Here is a 19,831-nt window from a genome sequence, read left to right on the forward strand (position 1 = left end):
TTGTCGATAATTGGGGTGGTGTAGCTTCAGGGGAAGGCTGATGGCGATTGCAGGGTGGTGGTGGGGGGCAAGCCAGCCATAATGGCTTGCATGGCGTATCTATGTCTGGTAAATCTCTCCTGGTTCTCCTGCAAGCCAGCCTCAGCTCCTGCACACAAGTACCTGAAGAATAGGCTCAGGGCTTTCCGAGTCTTTGGGACCCCCGGCCCCTCAGCACCTGCTACATTTCTCACCACCCAGGAGCTACGGAACACATGGTCACTGACGACTGATTTCATATGCTGACCTGATTCAGATGGACTATGGGCTACCTCTAGGATGACAAAAGGCTGCAAGTTGAGAAAGCAAACCTGCAAGCCTCAAGGAGGCCCGTCTATAGGAGTGCAGGTTTCTTCCCCCAGCAAGCCTGGGTTGATGTCCTCCATCTGCCCCTTTCTAGTTATGTGTTGTGGGTAAGTCTCTCAGCTTCTTGGAGCCTCCATGTTCCCCAATTGCACAATGGACACAGGGCAGCACTGACCACCCAGGGTGGGTCTGGGGGCTGAATGAGTGGCTGGTATGAAGGTGGTGCTCAGGATCAGTAGTTATCTATAACGTATAAATACACTCTGCTGCTGCCTGTTGCTGGAGCCCCCGCAGCTGTGGCCAATCTTCGCTGGAGGGGAGTCTGAGCCTGAACTCTAGGTGCATCATGGAGGCTTGGACATATAAGTAATCTCTCACACCTGCCTTACCCCAGCGGGGCTTCCCTGGCCCCTCCGGTACCCAAGGCCTCCGTACACTTGGCTGCTACCTCGAAGCTCTGACCCGAACTACGGGCTTCTCTTCCAAGTAGACAACAAAGCAGCAAAATCCACCAACAGCTCAGGGTCCTTCTGGACTTCTCATGCCCCACGGCCACTCGGTCAGCCTCCAGCTCCTTGTGCAGGTGACAGAGGCATGAGGTGCCATGGGCTGGTGTGGGGAAAGAGCCCCAAAGAAATGGGGATTCCCTAGTCAGAGGGCCCCAGCTCTGGCACAAGAAGGAACTAAAGGGGTACTTGGAGGAGGCTGGGACCTAGGTGATGGTCATCACTCACTAACTCTGCCAGCTTATGTGGTTCACTCTTCTTCCTCCCTCATCTGTAAAATGGGCACAGTAAGGGCTGGTTTCGTATCTTTCTGAGGATTCTATGAATCTTAGTTATGGTCCCAGCACAGCACCTGGCACAGGATAGGGGCTTGGGGCTCCTTGTCCTTCCCTATCAATGAGCCCCAATTTTGCCTTCAGGCAAAGTACAAGGACTTCCAGCAGGATGAGGATAGGGATCTGGAGTCCAGCAGGATCGGTAGCACAGAGCAAAACCTGGGGTTCGACCTTCTGTAGTAATTGTCCTCCTCTACCCCCCGTTTGTCCACACCCTCCTTTTCTCTTTGGGAAGTGAGACCCCATGGTCCCAGAGGGCCTGTGGCCATGCCCTTGAGTGCAGCAGGGGACAGGCAGTTGTCAGAGGGCTTGCCCTTGCTGCTGTCCTGGGAGAGGCGGTGCTGAGGAGGGGAAGGGCAGGGGGGGCGCAGGGATATGGGAGGAGGGAAGCTTGCAGGGCCCGGGGCCAGCTCGACTCAGGAAGGTCCCTGGAGCTTGACAGTTTCAGACTCTCCAAACAGGGACCTCCCAGATGGGACCACCAGGCCCCAGTGCCCACCATCCATAGGGACTGGGACTCGTGCTGTCACAGCAAGAACCAGCATTTCACATGGTTACATCCCAGAGGAGTGTGAAGGAGAAAAGGAGGGACAGTGTCACTGGCCCAGAATTCTTCAGGGGCTATCGGGAAAGGGCTGCACCCAGTGCCCCCTGTCCCCTGGGCTGCCTCTACCCACTCTCTCCTTCCTCGCCCGCTGATTTCCCTGCGTCCCCTGGTCTGTTTGCCACCTGCTGATGGTAAAACCTCTTCATGTATCAATGTGCTCAGGATGGTGGCTTGGGAAACAAATACTCCAGAGACTTCCACAATCTGTATACGGGGATGAGAAATCATCACAGGATTACAAGAATGGGTTTACTCTGCACTGCACCTAATGCGACAGGGAAGACCAGATAGAAAGTAATTTCCTTTACTGTCTGTGTGGTTTTGCCCTTTTATAATGGCAGCAAGAGTCACTGCTAGCCTGCCAGTGGCCCTTGCTCTTCCAACCGTAGACAGGTCTTTCAATGGGAAGACAGCACAAGTTTGAGTTCAGAGGAACTGAGTGTAATTCCCACTTCTGCTAACTAATGAACAGCTGTGCGATCCTGGGAAGTTAGTGGACCTCTCTGAAGATCAGGTGCGGCTTCTATAAAACTTCAATCATTATAATAAGTAAGTCACTCGGATGGTGGGAGTATCAAGATGACTAATGTAAATAAAAATCATTTTGGAATTTTAGAGCTATTTTGATATTCCTTTTGTGATTTTCCTCTTGCACTAGTTGGATTCCTGCTCATCCAGAGACTGTCATCCCCTAATTATTAGTAGTATTTCTGGTTTCCAGCCTCCAATCCGAATGACAATGGCAACAATAAATACTTAATGAATACATGAATGAATGCATCCATAAACTAATCAGCCAACCATGAAACTGAAGACAAGAACCCGGGCGTGGACTCTAAAATTCCCTGTGGGTTGTGGGGCTGTCATCTGACTGGAGAAGCCACAGCCTCAGACAAACGTGGGGTCAGGAAAAGATTTCAATCCTAAGGTAAGCTCCACGGAGAGAAACCTTCCAAAATACAGGCAAAGATGGTGGATGGGAAATGAGGTGGGGACAGAGAGAAGGAGTGGGAAGAAGCCGGAAGGGCGGGGGGTGTGAACAAAGAAATCCGAGTTGCTCAAAGTCCAGGTCCTGCACTCAGAGGTGCTGGAGGTGAGTCCCAGGGATGGGTTAGGTCACACAGCCGGATCAAAGGGACCTAACCCAGAATCGACTGATTGCATCTTTAATAGTGGCCCAAGCTCCGCTCCCATCAATGGGCCTCCTGGAGTGGGATACCAGGTGGGAGGAGTTGATGTCTCAAGTCCTCTTGGAATAAGATAGAGAGCAAAAGTAACAAGCAACAAAGGAAATACATCTCTGAATCTGGAAGGTTGGCATCTGTCATCAGACCAATGGTGGGCTGTTGCCGGTAATCACTGTCTCCCTTCGTTATTGGATGACAGTAAACCCACTGAGGCAAGAGCAGGGCCTCCTGTTGGCCAGAGATGTCAGCACTCACCTGGCCTGGTGAGGAAAACAGGAGCAAGGCCACACTTCCGTCCTCACAGTACTTCCAGCTCAACATGATATTAAACACCACACACACAGAACAAGCCAGAGTGGACACCAAAAATGCCACAGGAGTCATGGTTCCTAAATACATCATTCGTTTTTATGATTCCGTGTCCACGCATAGAATCTCCACCTGCTCTGCCCCCTCCCACATCAGAAGACAAGTCCCACTCATCCTCAGGGTGCAGACACCAGACCTCCCTCCCCAGTGCTCCAGGGGCATCTTGCATACCCCCACGGACTGCTCACATGCTGCAGCTGCTGTCTCGACCCCTCCAGAATAGGGGTTCCCTGAGGACGGAGACCAGAGCACACACCATTGCTAAATGTCATTGGAGGGAGGAATGAACAGTTGAGTGGATGGGTTTCAGAGCTGACAGCTACCAGCCAGGGGTCCCTTGGCATGCTAGGTAACCTGTCTGAATCTCACTTTCCTCCATAGAAAATAAGGAAGTGGACAGAATCAATGAGGTTTTTGGGAATCTATGATTTTTTTTTAACCTTGCCCACTGGCTGCAGAGACTTTCTCTGTAATTTCTTACTGTGGCTGGTATTGCCCCCAAATTTTATATTAATTTTTTAAATATAAAATTATATGATAATATTTAGTATGGTGTTATAAACCATATATGCTCCCCCTCCCTGCCCTCCACTCCCCTCTTGAGAATCCTTGGTTACTCCTTATTTCATCCTCCAAAGAGGACTTTACCCTCAGTTCTCAGGGGTGATTTCCATCAACATACTCACTCAAAACAAGTATATTAAGCATGTCCCAGGTGGGAGGTGGTGGGGTATGCTGTGAGCAAAGTGTTTCTGCTCTCAGGGAGCTTACCGGCTGATAAAAGGGCAGCGATGAGCAGGCAGCAGGGAAGGGGCCCGGTGGCTGATGTGCTGACACGAACGGAAAGCCTGGGTGGAGTCAGGCCCTGAGCCAGGGTGCAGCATGCGGCCGCTTGCCGCAACCCTGGGAGAGCCACGCAGAACAGGTGCTCCTGTCCCTCCTGGTTTTACTAGTTTGCAGTGAAATTGGGAAGCATCAGGCCATCTGTGTCCGGCAATGGGAAGTAGGGGGTGGGCCTGGGATCCAGCCTGCGTGGTCTGCCTTCAGCCTATGTTCTTAACCCCTGGATTGTATTTGATTACATGGGAGAAGCCCAGGGTGCCAAGCGAGCCAGAGCAAAAGCAGCTTGACGGTGTGTGCGATGCCCCCAGGCAAAGAGCAAAGCCCATCTAAGGAAGTTCACTAGGGCAGGGCACCAAGTCAAGGATAGGGAAGTCCAGAGACTGGACCAGCAGCTCTTCTCTGCTTCTCCACCTGATCTGGGGAGTCTCAGGCCCTAAGCAGAGCTAGGACTTCCCTGAGGCAGGTGTAGCCAGTCAGGCTCGGAGCCGTCTTAACTAGCTACCTGGAAATACTCCTTCCCTTTTATCTCCTGCCTCCTGGTCCCAAGACCACTCTTAGCCTAGCGATTTTCCTCTCTTTGATTTTTTGGGTTTTTATTTTTTCTCCATTTTTATGAACCAGACCTGACAGGCATAGGGATGGAGCCTCCACACATTTCCATAAGCGTTTGACGAGTGCATAATGAGAATCGATTATTGGATAAATCTGCTGCAATTAGCCTGGAACCACAATGCCATCTGTTTTTTTAACATCCAAATGTGGTTGAAGGAGCTCTCCTGGTGACATGCAGAGAGAGGCAGGGTGGCACCTGAGGGGGTTCCCAGGCAAGGATGCGGCCATGTGGTCAGGGCTGAAGGCAGCAACAGTCCCGGACCTCTCCTGGTGACTCCGTGGGTGGGGCTTTAGAGTTAAGTCTGGCTGGGAAACTGGGAAGAACTGTCATTTGTTCAAGTTTGGGGCTCCTCAGGAGAGAAAGGTGAGCAGGGACACATCTGTTCCTTTTTAAAATCACTTTGTTAATTGGCTCTCAGAGGGAATATGTCCTATTTGATGGAAAACACAGGGAGCTGTTCATCGTAGGCACTTGATAAATATTTGCAGGATTGAACTGCATAGGAGTTTCTCTTAAGTCCAGACAGACTCTCTGGAAGGTCTTGGGCGAGATGCCCAGAGCGTCTCTCCGTGTACAGCCCATGCGAGTGGGCAGTGGGGAGGAGCCACGGGCCAGCTGAGCGGATCCAAATTCGGAGAAATATACTTTGGTTAGGTTTGATCTTGAACAACTGAGTCTTAAATTGAATCGGAACATTCCTTAGCATCCCTGGCAAACTCATGAAGTTGATAAAGTTTGTCCTTTAGACGCCCACTCCTCTCGGCTTCACTCTCCTCCCCCAGCTCCCTCTTTGAGCCCCGGTGTGATTCCCAGCAAGCCAGGTAACAGGGGCCCAAAATTCCTGCCTCTGTGAGGAATGACATTTGGCTGCATGAAGAAAAACCCAGCCAGGGTGACTTGGCCAGATGGGCATCCGGAGAGGGGTACATCCTACCAGAAATCAGAGAAATCAAACAGCAATGACAGACGCCACAGACTAGTGAAGAGCTAGTATTTGTGGGACTGTGGAGGAACGACCACTTTCACAGTCACTGATGGTGGCTGAGGCCACTTAGAAAGCAGTCGGACAATATCTGGTGATGATGGAGGAGTGTGCCCCACTCTGCTGCCCCACAGGTGCTGTGCCCCGGGAGGCGTCGGCGCCGTGGACAGGCGCTCCAGTTGGGGCACCCGAGCAGCATCCTGTGGGACAGTGGGCAAAACGGAAGAAAAGAACCTACCTACTCATCAAGAGAGAAAATGGATGGATTGTGATATGTTTGTGGGATACTTACTCAGCAGTTAAAACTAATGAACAAAGCATATTTTTGAACATAATGTTGAATGAGGAAAGCAAATTACAAAAATATTCATTTGCATAAAACCATAAACACACATGCAGACGCTTTAATATACACAAAACAAAAATATATGTTGCTTACAGAGCTATGTATGTATAGTCGAAATATAAAACCATGGTTTGATAAGATGCGCACAAGTTTTAGATCGTGATTACCTTGGGAGAGAAGGAGAGTGAATGAGGGGCTTCCATTGTATGTTTTCTTGCTTTTACTTTTTAATAATCTATGAAGCAAATATTGGGATGGAGGGCTGTTGTTTGTCATTCCTGGTACTTTTTAGTACATTTCATAATTTAAGCAATTAAAGAAGATAAAGATGATAGCACACACAGCTGTCAGAGCCTGGGTGACAGGAGACGCTGGTAGAGCTGGGACGGCCTCTGGCCATGTAAGATGCCCCAGGTCTGGCCTCTTCTCCTGGTCATGAGGTCTTTTCTGGGGGGCCGGGGGATCTCACCTCTGCATCAAATCCCAGATAGTTCTGACCATCTTGTACTTTCTGGAGCCAAGATCAGCCTCTCTGGCTTTTAATGATCTTATTTTGCTTAACTTTTATATGCCAGGTGGTCTGGATTCTTAGCTGGGATCTTCAGAGGTTGTACTCAAGGAAAATCAGGGAGCACAACAGAGGTAGTCAGCAGTAATTATGTGGGAGAAAAGAAGGAAGTTTTTATGCAAATGTCTGGCCCCTTAACCTAATCTACCTTTAAGGGAAGTCAAATCCCTGACATTCATAGGGGAAGGGGGAAGGGAGTCATGAATACTTCCTATCTGCCAAGCTGACTCCATTCTGCTTGAATACCAAACTTCCATAAGCACAATATTCTCAGGACAACTGATCTCATCTCATAGGTAAACTGATTTGCATGAATATTACTGACAGTGACTATCAATACAGTCCTTCCCACTTGCCAGGCATTGCACAGGACATTACATAGTTACCCCTGTTAATCTCCACAACTAGGATATGTGTATGTTTATTCTTATTCTATGGATACAAAGAGGCCAAGAAATGTATCCAAGGGCACACGGATGAGAGTGGCTGAGCTAGGACTCAACACAACAGCTCAGCTCCAGCTTCGCATGTTTGTGGAGAATATCAATACTTATGTATGATTCCTATTGGACAGCCCCTCTTGATAGCATCCACACACCGAAGCGGATTACATCTCTGGTCCTTACCGCTCCCTTCTGCCCCACACTACCAACTCACCCGCCTGGCTTGGATGTCTGATACACGTCGTGAGTTTAAGATGAGTCCCAAAAGGATTCTGATTTCTTCCACAAACTGTTTGCCCCCTGGTCTTTCCTGTTTCAGTGAAGGGCATCAGCATCTACTCAACAACTCAGACCAAAAACTTGGAAGACACCCTCGAGTTCTGTCTGCCCCTCAAACTCCATTCAACCCACCAGCAAATCCTGAAGCTTCTACCTCCAAAAGACACCGTGGATGTGAGCCAAGCAGCTCCTTCCTCGGATGACAGAGCTACTCTCCAGTTGGTCTCCCTGTTTCCATCCCTTCCCTGCTATCCCTTCTCCAGGACAGCCAGTGAGTTAAGTTGAATTGTTCATTGTACCCCCCGATTTCAGCTCTCTGGTGGCTTCTCAGTGAGGAGACTAAATGGCCCTACACACATGCTAGCTTTATGGGTGTGTGACCTGGGCCATCGTGCTCAGAAGGCCCTGTGGTTGGTTTGGTGCTCTGCTGTCTCTGGCTTGGAAGCCTTAGGAATTTTTGAATAAGGGTTCCTGCATTTCCATTTTGCACCAGGCACCATGAATTAGGTAGCTGGTCTTTCTGTGACCTTATCCCTAGTCTTTCTGTGACCTTATCTCCTATTGCTCAACTTCTTGCTTCGTCTGCCCCAGCAACACCGGTCTCCTGGCTGTTCTTCAAACCCACCAGGCTTATTTCCATATCAGGGCTTTTGCCTGTGCTCTCCCTTCAGCATGAAATGCTATTCCTCAAGGAGTGTGCATAGCTCCCTCTTTCCCATCAGTCAAGTGTTAGCTTCAAAGCCAGCTCCTCGGAAAGCCTTCCCAGAATGAAGTCACCCCAGTCAACAAAGCACCTTCTTACACCCAGTTACCTTCTATCCCATTACCCTGCTCTACTTTCTGCATAGTAATTATCTCTACCTGAAAATATGTTTTCTACATCCTTATTATCTGTCTTCTCCTACTGTAATATAAGCCCCATGAGGAACAAGGACTTGGCAGTTTGAACCAGCACTGAGTCAGACTTATGATTACTGGGGGAAGAAGAAAGAGGGGAGAAGGAAAGGAAGGGACCAGCCCTAAAACAGGGCACTCTGACCCCCAAATCCTCAGGCTTGTCCTTGTATCACTTAATATATCTGAAAGAACCCTGCATGCTCCATGCAATGCAATCTGATCCCTGCTGCTCCAGAAACAGTATCAGAGTTAATACTTTCTGCATTTTGTAGGTCTTCACCAGCACATAAATAAAAAATGTGCCCTTTGTCCCCGGATGATGACCTCACTGAGCATCACACTATCTGCAATCTACCTGACTATACAATTCTACCTGTAACAATGTAGTTCATTTCTTATGCAGCCATGTGCAGGGATGAGTAACATTTCCTGTGGATACCATGATCCATATGGGTCCCATCAAAAGTCATCAAACCACTAGAAGAACCCCATCATCTGACACTCTCGCTGTAGAATGTGTGTTCTGATTCCTCCTACAAAACTGGCAGATGATGAGGAATGTTGATATATTCCCAGGCATTTCAGCTTGCAATTCACTAAGTACTCAGAGCACAGCCAAGATGTAGAACCTAGAGTACAATGAATGTTACTTTGTAAACGAATTAATGACCACCCACTATATACCAGCTTTACCTTATGTATGGGAAGCACACATTAGTGGGACATTAGAAAGAGCTATAATCAAAGTAAAAATCACATGCAGCAGGAATGCAAAGATAGGACTGATTAATTCTGCCTAGGAGGAGATATGAGTGGGGTCTAAGGGAGGTCTAGTTTGTGCCATGCAGAAGGGCAGGCATCTCTAGTAGAGCAACAAAAATGATTCATCTAAATGATCTGTATCTTTAATTGGCATTTAATGAGGAGAAGGAGTTTAAAATCCTGGTCTGAGCCCTGGCTTCCGCACTAGCTTGCAAAGTGGTTTTAGGCATATTATTGCCCTATGAGCTAGTTTTCTCATGTGAAAAATGGGGTTACCCTCATTAGATTTGACACAATATAAATAAATGCAATGCTCTGTGTGATGGTGTTCCTCATGCTCTGAAGAATTATACGTTAGATTTACTACTTAAGTATACTGTTATGTATTTATTATTATTATCACTAATAAAAACATTTTCCCAAGCAAGGCGAAGTTTAATAGGGGGTTGCATGGGACCAAATATCTTAACTCAGAGTTTTTCCAACTTCAGGTTACCAACCATGATAGGTCCTGAAAACAAGTTAGTGTTTGTTTCTTTAATGTAAGACAATACAGTTCCTGATTAAGTACACACAGTCAGTTGTGATGTAAAACTTATTATTGCTGGGGGAGGTAGTCATAACTAAAAAGTTTTAATAACTCTACAACCAGAAGAAATCCTAGAAATGTCAGAGACTAGTGTATCAGTTATTTGATTTTAAAAGACCTACAGGTGCAGCCACTCTGGAGAATAGTTTGGAGGTTCCTCAAAAGTTAAAAATAGAACTACCCCATGATCCAGTAATTGAACTACTAGATATTTACACAAAGGATACAAAAATACAGATTTGAAGGGGTACATACACCCTGATGTTTATAGCAGCATTATCAACAATAGCCAAACTATGGAGAGAGCCCAAATGCCCATCAACTGATGAATGGATAAAGAAGATGTGGTGTGTGTGTGGTGTGTGTGTGCGTGTGGGTGTGTGTGTATAATGGAATATTATTCAGTCATCAAAAAGAATGAAATCTTGCCATTTGCAATGATGTGAATGGAGCTGGAGAGTATTATGCTAAGTGAAATAAGTCAGTCAGAGAAAGACAAATACCATATGATTTCACTCATATGTGGAACTTAAATAAGAAAACAGATGAACAGGGGCGCCTGGGTGGCTCAGTCATTAAGCATCTGCTTTCGGCTCAGGTCATGATCCCAGGGTCCTGGGATTGAGCCCTGCATCAGGCTCCCTACTCTGTGGGAAGCCTGCTTCTTACTCTCCCACTCCCCCTGCTTCTGTTCCCTCTCTTGCTGTGTCTCTCTCTGTCAAATAAATAAATAAAAATCTTAAAAAAAAGAAGAAAACAGATGAACATATGGGAAGGGGGGGAAAGAAAAAAAGGAGGGAGGGAAACAAGCCATAAGAGATTCTCAATGATAGAGAACAAACTGAGGGTTGATGGAGGGAGGTGGGTGGGGGATGGGCTAGATGGGGGATGGGCATTAAGGAGGGCACTTTTTGTGATGAGCACCAGGTGTTGTATGTGTAAGTGATGAATCACTGAATTCTACTCCTGAAACCAATATTACACTGTATGTTAACTAACAAAATTAAAAAAAAACCCAAAACTATAGGAGATGATTGGGTCCCTCCACCCTCACTGATTGGTTAGAAACCTGGTGGTCCCTCAGGGGCAAAGGCAGGTCACAAAGCCCAGATTCCACAAGACAGCTAGTCCTCAGTGCTGAATCAGGAAGGGAGGGGCTCAGAAACGAGAGGTCCTGTTTTCTAGGACTTAGAATATTTAACAACAGATGTTTATTTAGCTCAGCTCTGTGCCTAAGGCCACCCCGACCTCAAGTTGCTGCTTACACTTTAATGGGAGAGAGAAAAACATGAACACAACAAGTGCACTGAAAAAATGAATGAAATCATTGCTGGTTGGAAGAAACTCAATGAAGGAATTAAACAAAGGAAGAGATAAGTAGAGTGGGATGGGGGTGCACACGAAGGTGGTCAGGGAGGCATGTCTGAATAGGCTGAAATCTGAACGATGGAGGTTTCTGAGCTTGTCTCCATCGTGCTCTTATTTAAGCCAAGAAAAAGGGGTAGAGGGAATGTGCTTACTTACCTTTGGTTAGGAGAAACAATTGTTACCAGAGGAAAGATTTCTGATTAATTCTCATGGGGCAAAACCTATGACCTGGCCACGCCCAGCTGCAATGGATGCTGGGAAAAGGGAGTATCTCACTCGACCTGATCCTGCTGCTTCCAAACAAACCAGGCTTTGACAATCAAGGAGGAAAGGACCATGTATATTGGGTAGGTTGTTACAAGTGATTGTTACACATCTCATTCTACTACACATTTCTGTGCCTTTGTTCGTATAATTCCTTCTACTCAGCACACCCTTCTTCATCTGATGAAAGAGAAATAAGCATCTGGCATCCCTGTTTTCCTGTCCAGTGCCAGCAATAGGCAACCTCCAGACATCAAGTTACATGAAAAAACAAGGTAGGTACTTATATAAGCTTTCTCTTACTTGCAGCCAAGCAAAATCTCAACTGCCAATGAGGCAGCGTGAGGAATGAGCGGCTTCTGTCACTACCCTATGGCACCCGTTGGTTCCCTTGTATGGTGTACCGTCACTACAAACCCTGAAGACCCTGTGGGAGGGAGGTTGCATCTCCCTGGGATTCATTCCTACTCTGACGCTTGGTGAGTAAAGCCCCCAGTGTCACCTCAGAGTCACTTCAAGGTCTCTAATACTGATGCTCGTGTCTACTGCCCTGACCCCTGCCTGCTGGTCAGCCTCTTGCTGACCTCTGATCTTTATCAAATGCCCCATCTGATATGGGACTGCTTCCACAGCTTTTGCTCTCAACCCCATTAGTCCAGAACCCCTCACAGACTCAGCTGAATCCCATGTCTCATTCCTAACTTTGCTTCCTTTCTTTACCTTGACCCACCCACCTGTGATTTCCAGCTCTGTCTCAGGAAAGGTCATGCATGGAATGACATAATCATGTCCGATCACATTTTATCTACACCCTGCCAGATAGGGGACTTTATTTTTCTAATGAGCAGCACATTTCTCGATTCATAATTTATTATACATTATTATCCCCAGCTTTTTGTTGGTATGATTGTTACACAAATTGCAGACTCCCACTTTAAATTAATGCTGATTATGACTTTCCTCAGGTGCATTATCTTACATTTATCTATATTAAATCTCATCTCATTTGCTTCCCAAAACTTTCATTCTTCTCTGTCCCTTTTAACCTCTCCAGTACTCATTGAGGTTTAGAATTTGGTAGCATCTGAAATGTCATCAACTTGTCTTTGTTTCTAAATCATAAATGAGCTAGAAGAAATCCCTCTAACATGTACAGGAGAAAAACTAGTATTTATTGTCTGTTGACTGCCTTGTCTGGGATTCCTTAAGATTAGGATTTGATGCATAGTGTGTATGTGGAAGGAGATCCACGGAAGCACAGTGATGGAATGTGAAAGGGGGACAGAATGGAGAAAAGACAATGGAGGGCAAGTGAGGTGCCTGGATGGCTCAGTAGGTTAAGTGTCTGATTCTTGGTTTCGGCTCAGGTCATGATCTCAGGGTTGTGAGATCGAGCCCCGTGGGCTCCAAGTTCAGCAGGGAGTCTGCTTGAGACTCTCCCTCTCCTTCTGTTCCTGCCCCCACTCACTCTTGCTCTCTCTCTCTCATATAAACAAACAAACAAACAAAATCTTTAAAAACAAAAGAGCAATTGAGTGGGTGACTACTGCTGACTTCTGGGGCTCAACTTGCTGAAAACCCTCTCAGAGATGATGTAGAGCACACCTCACTAACTCCTGCCCACTATTTCTTGATGCTTGCTTCTAGGGAATATTAATTCCCTGACATTTATGGTCACATTGAGCCCAGCAACCTCCTGTAGCCAGAGAAAGCTATCAGGCAGAGATGCAGATGCTAAAGGAAGAAGGTTTTGCGGGTACGAGATTTGTCCATAGAGCTTTGTATGCCTCTGAGTCATCCAAAGAGGCTATGGGCTGTGCATCTGCTACAGTCCACCTCGTGCACCACTCAGATCCACTCTTGCCACACATGAAATCTACTTTGTTCTGTCACTGACTCTGCATGGCAGCATATCCTTGCATACCTGTCATCTCCTTCCTCTAACACTCATTTGAGATTGTCCTCTGTCTTGGCCAATATTTCTGCTGGTGTAAGTTGCTCTCCCAGTGGGTTAACTCAGAACTTCATCACTGAGGTGTCTGAGCCCCTGGTTACAATGCTTTTGTCATGCTGTGGCTGATGAATTGCCACTTGCAGTTACCGATGGGCATGGAAGCACCAAGGAGCACCTCAGTGAATCTGCTGAGTTCCATACTTATGCTTCTCTTCTCCCAGTATAAGCAGTAGCCCTAGCAGCTCATGTCATTTGTCCCTTCAATTGTAGTAACTTTTTATTTTCCCCCTGTGGTCTATCAGCATGTGAAGCTAACTAGGTATCAACCATAACCTTTGGCTTAGTAGAACCCTTCATATGTTTCTTGACAGATATACCCTTCTCTTGGAATCTGAGACCACTAGTCCAGCAGAGGCAAGAGTTGGAGAGGTTTGGGAGGAAAAAAAAACTCTAAAGAAAGTTTCTGCAAGTGATGGTGACAGGTCCAACAGGACCAATGCTTTTATATCCACATCTATAGGTCTATCCACATGCTTCTTTCCTAGATTCTCTCGTCCCCCATCTTCTAACCACATTCCTTTTAGGTCCCTGACCAGGCATTTAAGCCATTCACTCCTGTATGTATCCTTTCCTCAGACTCCTTCTATGTCCACTCAAAGTAGATGGTCAAGTCTGCTCAAAACCCTGTATGCTGAGCTGCTTTCCTACCTCTGTCTTTCATGGATATCCCTGAGTGGGATTGGAGGCATACTAACAAATTGAACTGGACCATTCAAGAACCAGGACTGGGATTTTCCTTCTCCATCACTGTCATAGGGGGCCTCATAAGAGGCCATCAGTGTGAGTGGTGGGAGAGGCTCTGGTGCAACTGAGGTATGTGACAGGAGTCCAGGACATATATTCACATAATTCACCTGTGCCTTCCAGATCTGCCTGGGCTTGATCTAACATGGGCCATTTTTATCTTATGATGAGTTGTTACTGTGCTTACCTAACTTTATAACCTAGCAGCTCTGATAGTACCCAGCTCTTGATGGGCAGTTCCAATTGCAAAGTCACTCGATGTCCTGTGATCAGACACTCAGACTTCGTTAAGATATAGTAGCATGGTGGGACTTGCTTTTTGAACAACGTATAATTCTCTATGATAGAAGTATGTCTTTGATCCAGAAACCTAGAGGTCTGCTCTGTGACCCTCTATTGAGATTGCCAGGTGTTCCACACAGCATCCTTATCTACCTGGATATATCTGCACCATAACATATGCCTGGTCATATGGCTCCATGTCAGAGCAGTTTTTACTAAAGCCTGAACCTGTTGCAGAGTACTCTCTTTTGGCCCCAGTCAAAACTGGCAGGCTTCCACGTCATCAGTGAACTGTGGGAGCAGTATTCCCAAATGTAGTATGTGCTGCCTTCCAAATCCAAAGAGTCCCATCAAACGCTGTACCCATCTTTTATGTGTAAGGAGCTCTTGCCCTATACTTTGGTGTAATAACTTGCCCTATACCTTGGAGGGCATGTCCTGACATGCCCCATATGACTAGACACCTAATTTTACACAATTTCACCAATGTGGCAGTCACCAAAATCCTCATTCGGTTTATCTCCCACCCTCTGGTGTGGGAGAAGTATGTGTTTTGGTGAGCACGTAACAGTCTCTGACACACACGTGCACACGTACACATGTATGTATATATAATTGTGCAGATTTATCACAGTCATCTCCAGCTTTACCAAAGGTAAGTAGGAGTAGAGAAGAAAAACCCAATGAGTTGCCCTTCTCTTCTGTCCGAGAGCATTTCACTTCAATTTGCCTAGGGTTTCACTAACACCTAAGTGTTCAGTATTGTGGATTCAATACTATAAGAACTTCTGTGCAATCCAGAAATTATGCAGGAGCACACAGATCCAGTATGCAGACTTCAGCACCATTGACACAGTGAGTGGAACCACCAATATCCTGATCATTTGCATATTCTGTTTCAGCGTAACAGTAGAAACAATTCAAACAATCAAAACCAGTGAGAAATTAAGGAGGGCATATGTGTCACAAGGGGTCTGAGAGGACTTTTCAGGCAAGGTAGAAAGCTCTAGAACTGTAAGGAAGAAAAGAATACACATAGACCGCAAAAGAGTTGACTTCTGCCTGACAAGAGAGTATAAAACAAAGTCAAAGATCTATGATAGAATGGGGAAAATATTTGCAATTCTCACGACAGAAAAAATTAATATAGAAAGAGCTTGTACTAATGAATAAGAAAAATGCCAACAACACAATTTAAAAAAAAAAAAAAAGGGCCAAGGATAGCAATAGTTAATTCATAACAGAGATTGTCCAAAAGGACAATAGACGTCACAATTTCCACGTAGAAACTGATCCATTGCAATAAAAGGCCCCTTCTTCTGCGCTTTGGAGAACAATTTCATGCTGAATGGAATGAAAATAAAGTGTCTAAGTCTTTTGGAATGGGGATAAGCGAGTTGCAAATGAGAGCTCACTCTGGCTTGAGCTCAGTAGAGCAAAATAGTTTTCCCAAGCAAAAGTACCTGGGACACTTAAAGCACCAGGAAGTCTGCTGGAAACACACTTAGGGAGGCACTGAAGAGCCATGAGCCTCACTGGCATACTTATTCACAAAGAGACTCTATCAAGTCCGGTGAAGGGAAAAGAGCCAGAGCTGTATTTGAGCCCATCACTGCTGTTTACTAGCTAAATGGCCTTGGCAAGGGTTCAATAGTGTCCTCAAAGAGATGCATAGAAGTTCTAACCCCCGGTGCTTCTGTATGACCTTGTTTGGAAATAGGCTCTTTGCAGATGCAATCAGTTAGATGTAGATGAGGTCATATAGAAGTACGGTGGGCCCTTAATCCAATATGACTGGTGTCCTTAGAGGAAACGGAGGAGAGACACAGAGACATACAGGAAAAAGACAATAGAGGCAGAGATCAGAGTGATGCCTCTACAAGCCAAGGAATGCCAAGGATCACTGGAAAACACTAGAAGCCAGAAGAGACAAGGCTTTTCCTTTACAGATTTCAGCAGCATTGCATCCCACTAGCACCTTGATTTGGGACTTGTAGCCTTCAGAACTGTAAGCCAATACATTGTTGTTGTAATTTTGCTGTAACCCAGTTTGTACTTTGTTATAGCAGCCACAGGAAACTAACATGACCGGTGTTAAAGAGAAATTATTCACACTTATTAAAATGCTAAGGCTTTCCTATATTTAGGACTATCTCAATAGTTACAGGGACTACTGAAATGGGGTTTTGCAGTAAGGGAGAGAGATTGGGGTCATTTCTGAATACAACATGGAAAAGTAGGGATTTTATAGCCAAGAAGTAGGGGAAGGTGGGGGTCAGCAGTTGGAAAATCACTAAGAGAGTAGGGTAATTCTTGCTAACTGGCTGATGGGATTGTTGCAGAAGACAGGCCAGGGTGATCAGATGCTACTCCTGGGATGGGAGGGGATGAGGAAGGTGATCAGATCCAGAGGGTGATCAGATATGGAGAACAGGGGGTTTTGGCATTCATCCTGTTGTCTCTTCTGCAGTCAGATCTCCCTCCAACCCCTCTTATAAGGCCCCTGTGATTACATTTAGGGTCCACCCAGATAATCCAGGATAATCTCCCCACTTAAAATCCTTAACTTAATCACATTTTCAAATTCCTTTTTTGCCATATTAGGTAATACAGGTTCCAGAGATTCGGTGTGAATATCTTTGGAGTCTACCATAACATTCAACTTTTCTGAGCTTGTTTCCTTAAAATGGGGATAGTGATGCTTACCTAACAGGGTTGCTGATATGGTTTCCTAAATTAAACTATGCATTTGAAAGCTTCTAGCACCAGCTCTGGACAGTAGGAACTGAGCAGTAAACACCAGCTGGATTTTAGGGTCTTCTAGAATGGCAGGCAGGCCTGGGCTGTGGAAACATGCCTCATTGGTAAGTCCTCCAGCATTGCTGTTCCTTTAGTGGCTGGCCCATCCTGCACCTGCTTCAGCTGGGGACAGATGCTCTAGAAGTCAAGCGCAGTCTTCAATTTCCAGCACATACCCAATATGACTCTGTGACACACCAGATTCTTCTTTTCCCGAGTCTTGTGTGAAATGGATCTCACCAAACAGAAATTGCTTTCCTCTTATTTCTCTTTCAACCTTTAGGGAAAAGTAGTGCTATTTTTTTTTTCATCCTCAAAACCTTTTAATAAGAATCTGCCTGTAGATACCCATGGCTTCAAATAACTCTAGCACCAGGCACTCTTCTTTCTGCTCTCCCTCCCCCCACCCCCTCTACCCCTGTGTCTCTGGAATAAATCTTCATTCCCTTTATTTATGCTTGATTCATTCAAGTAGATTCAACTTTCATACCAAATTCTTTAATCAGAGTTTTGCTGTTGACGTGTTTTAATTAGATCCCCGCTTAGAAATTTAGTCAGCACATAAAATAACCTTTTTTCCCCCCTTTCAACTGGGATTATAGCAAACGCTATCTATCTATCAAGGCTGACAAGGCAGTTGTGAGAATCATTCCACCAGGTCTCTGCAAAAAATCAAGTGTGAGAACTTTTCACTTTTCAAGGAGAATTCTTCAAAACTCAAATCGGCCTGACGATCTGGGTCATGCGTTTGGGTGATGCAGAGAGGGAGCACGGAGAGAGGCTGGGAGGGGCCCTGCCCAACAGCCCAGCAGCGAGGCCACGGCCACTTTGGACTGTTCTGCGCTCTTCTGACTAACTGCACAACCTTGAGCAAGTTGGCCTTTTTGGGGTCTCAGTTTTCACATCAATAAATGCAGGAAAATTCACTTCTCCACCATGTTGTTGTGGAAATTAAACTAAACAAGATATGTATAGTGCCGGAAGTGTGTGTGTATGCACATACATCTAGTGATTTGTCGCCTTATTTATCCATATCTTTATATAAACAGGTATAGACACAGAGCTATAGATGGAGAAGCTCTTGCTCTCCTCGTGTGTGTTTGTTCTTTTCCACAGCAGGAACACGTAGAGCGGCACAAGACATCTGAACGGACTCCTCCATCACCTGTTCATTCATTCTATAAAGATTCACTTGACCCAGCCTGAGGCTCAGGGATGTAAGGATTTTGGCTTCCCCTTTCTCGCAAACGCTGCTCGTTGCCCCAGTGTGGCAGGTGCTGCCCGGCGCCAAATCCCATGACTTAGTACAACACAAATGTATTATCTTACCATTCTGGAGGTTAGCAATCTGACGCGGGTCTTGCCAGCCTCCAATCCAGATGTTGGCAGATCTGTGTTCCTCTCTAGAAGCTCTAGGGGAGAATCTGTCTCCTTGCCCTTTTCAGCTTCTAGAAACCACCCCATTCCCTGGCTCACGGTCCCCTTTCTCCATCTTCACGACCCCCGATGTTGTGTGATTCTATGGATGCCTTTTACTGCACTCACACCTTTCCTGATTCCTGTGTTTGCCCCTCTCTTCCCAGTTTAAGGACCCCTGAGGTTACACTGAGCCCATGTGGATAATCTAGGAGAATATGAAGCCAGCTGATTAGCAAGCTCTATGACCTTGAGCACATGATGTCATCTCTCCAAACTCAGTTTCCTTATAAATTGAATGGGATTGAGTCTGAGAAGAATGCCTACCTCACAGGGACTGAAGACTTAAGTGAGGAAGTGCCAGCAGATGACATTGTATCAAAGCTGTCATGGGCACAAGCAATGAGGGTCAGGAGCCCTGGGTTGGATCCTGTGTCTGCCACTCGCAAGCAGGGACCTGGAGGGAGGGAAAGCTCTTCGCTTAGAGCCGCAGGGGGTCTCTGCAGTGAGCCAGGAGGGTGGGACCTGTGCTCTCTGAGTGAATTACAGGCAATCCCGCTACAAGGTTGGCAGCCCTGCAAGCTGGCTGCGCGGGCTCGCCCCACCCACCCGCTCCTCCCCACCTGAAGTATGCTGACCTCCTCCCCAGGGACTCCCCAGCACTGGCAGGTCTCGCTTCCTGGGAAAGCCCTGGACCCCACACCCCATGAGGCTGAAGGCATGGAGGGCAAGCCTCCCCTTGGAGAGGCCCTGGGGTAGTTCTGAATCAGTGAGGAAGCCGAGGGGTATGTGGGGCATCCTCCCAAACTGGGACTACTGTAAGGAGCTCCCTGGGGTCAGCCCGGGGCATTCCACTTAGAAGGGACTTCCTGGGATGCCCCCCCCCTCCACCCCCGCCCCGTGCATGGCAAAGAGCCCACAGTTGTAGTCAGCCGGACGGGACCCCAGTTAGGAATGTCGTTGTGTGCTCCCTGGAGCCACGAAACCCTGTGTGGGCTGGGAGTGGTGACTTGACCACCTTTCCTGGAGGCTGATGCCTGAGGATCAAAGGCATAGGGGAGAGGCTCTGCAAACAGCGAAGGGCTACAGAAATGATAGACTGACTTATGTTTTTAAAAACACCACTCAAGAAACACATTCAGATGAGAGGTAAGTGTGAGGTCCCAGGTTCCCTCTCTTCCCTGGCTTTGACAGTACTGAGTTTGGAAAATACAGGCTAAGCTGCCTAAAGATCAACCAGAAACAATGGAAGCCAGGTGAGGACAGACCCCCA

Source organism: Phoca vitulina, unplaced genomic scaffold, assembly GCF_004348235.1.
Source record: "Phoca vitulina isolate PV1807 unplaced genomic scaffold, GSC_HSeal_1.0 scaffold18, whole genome shotgun sequence".
Taxonomy (NCBI): Eukaryota; Metazoa; Chordata; class Mammalia; order Carnivora; family Phocidae; genus Phoca; species Phoca vitulina.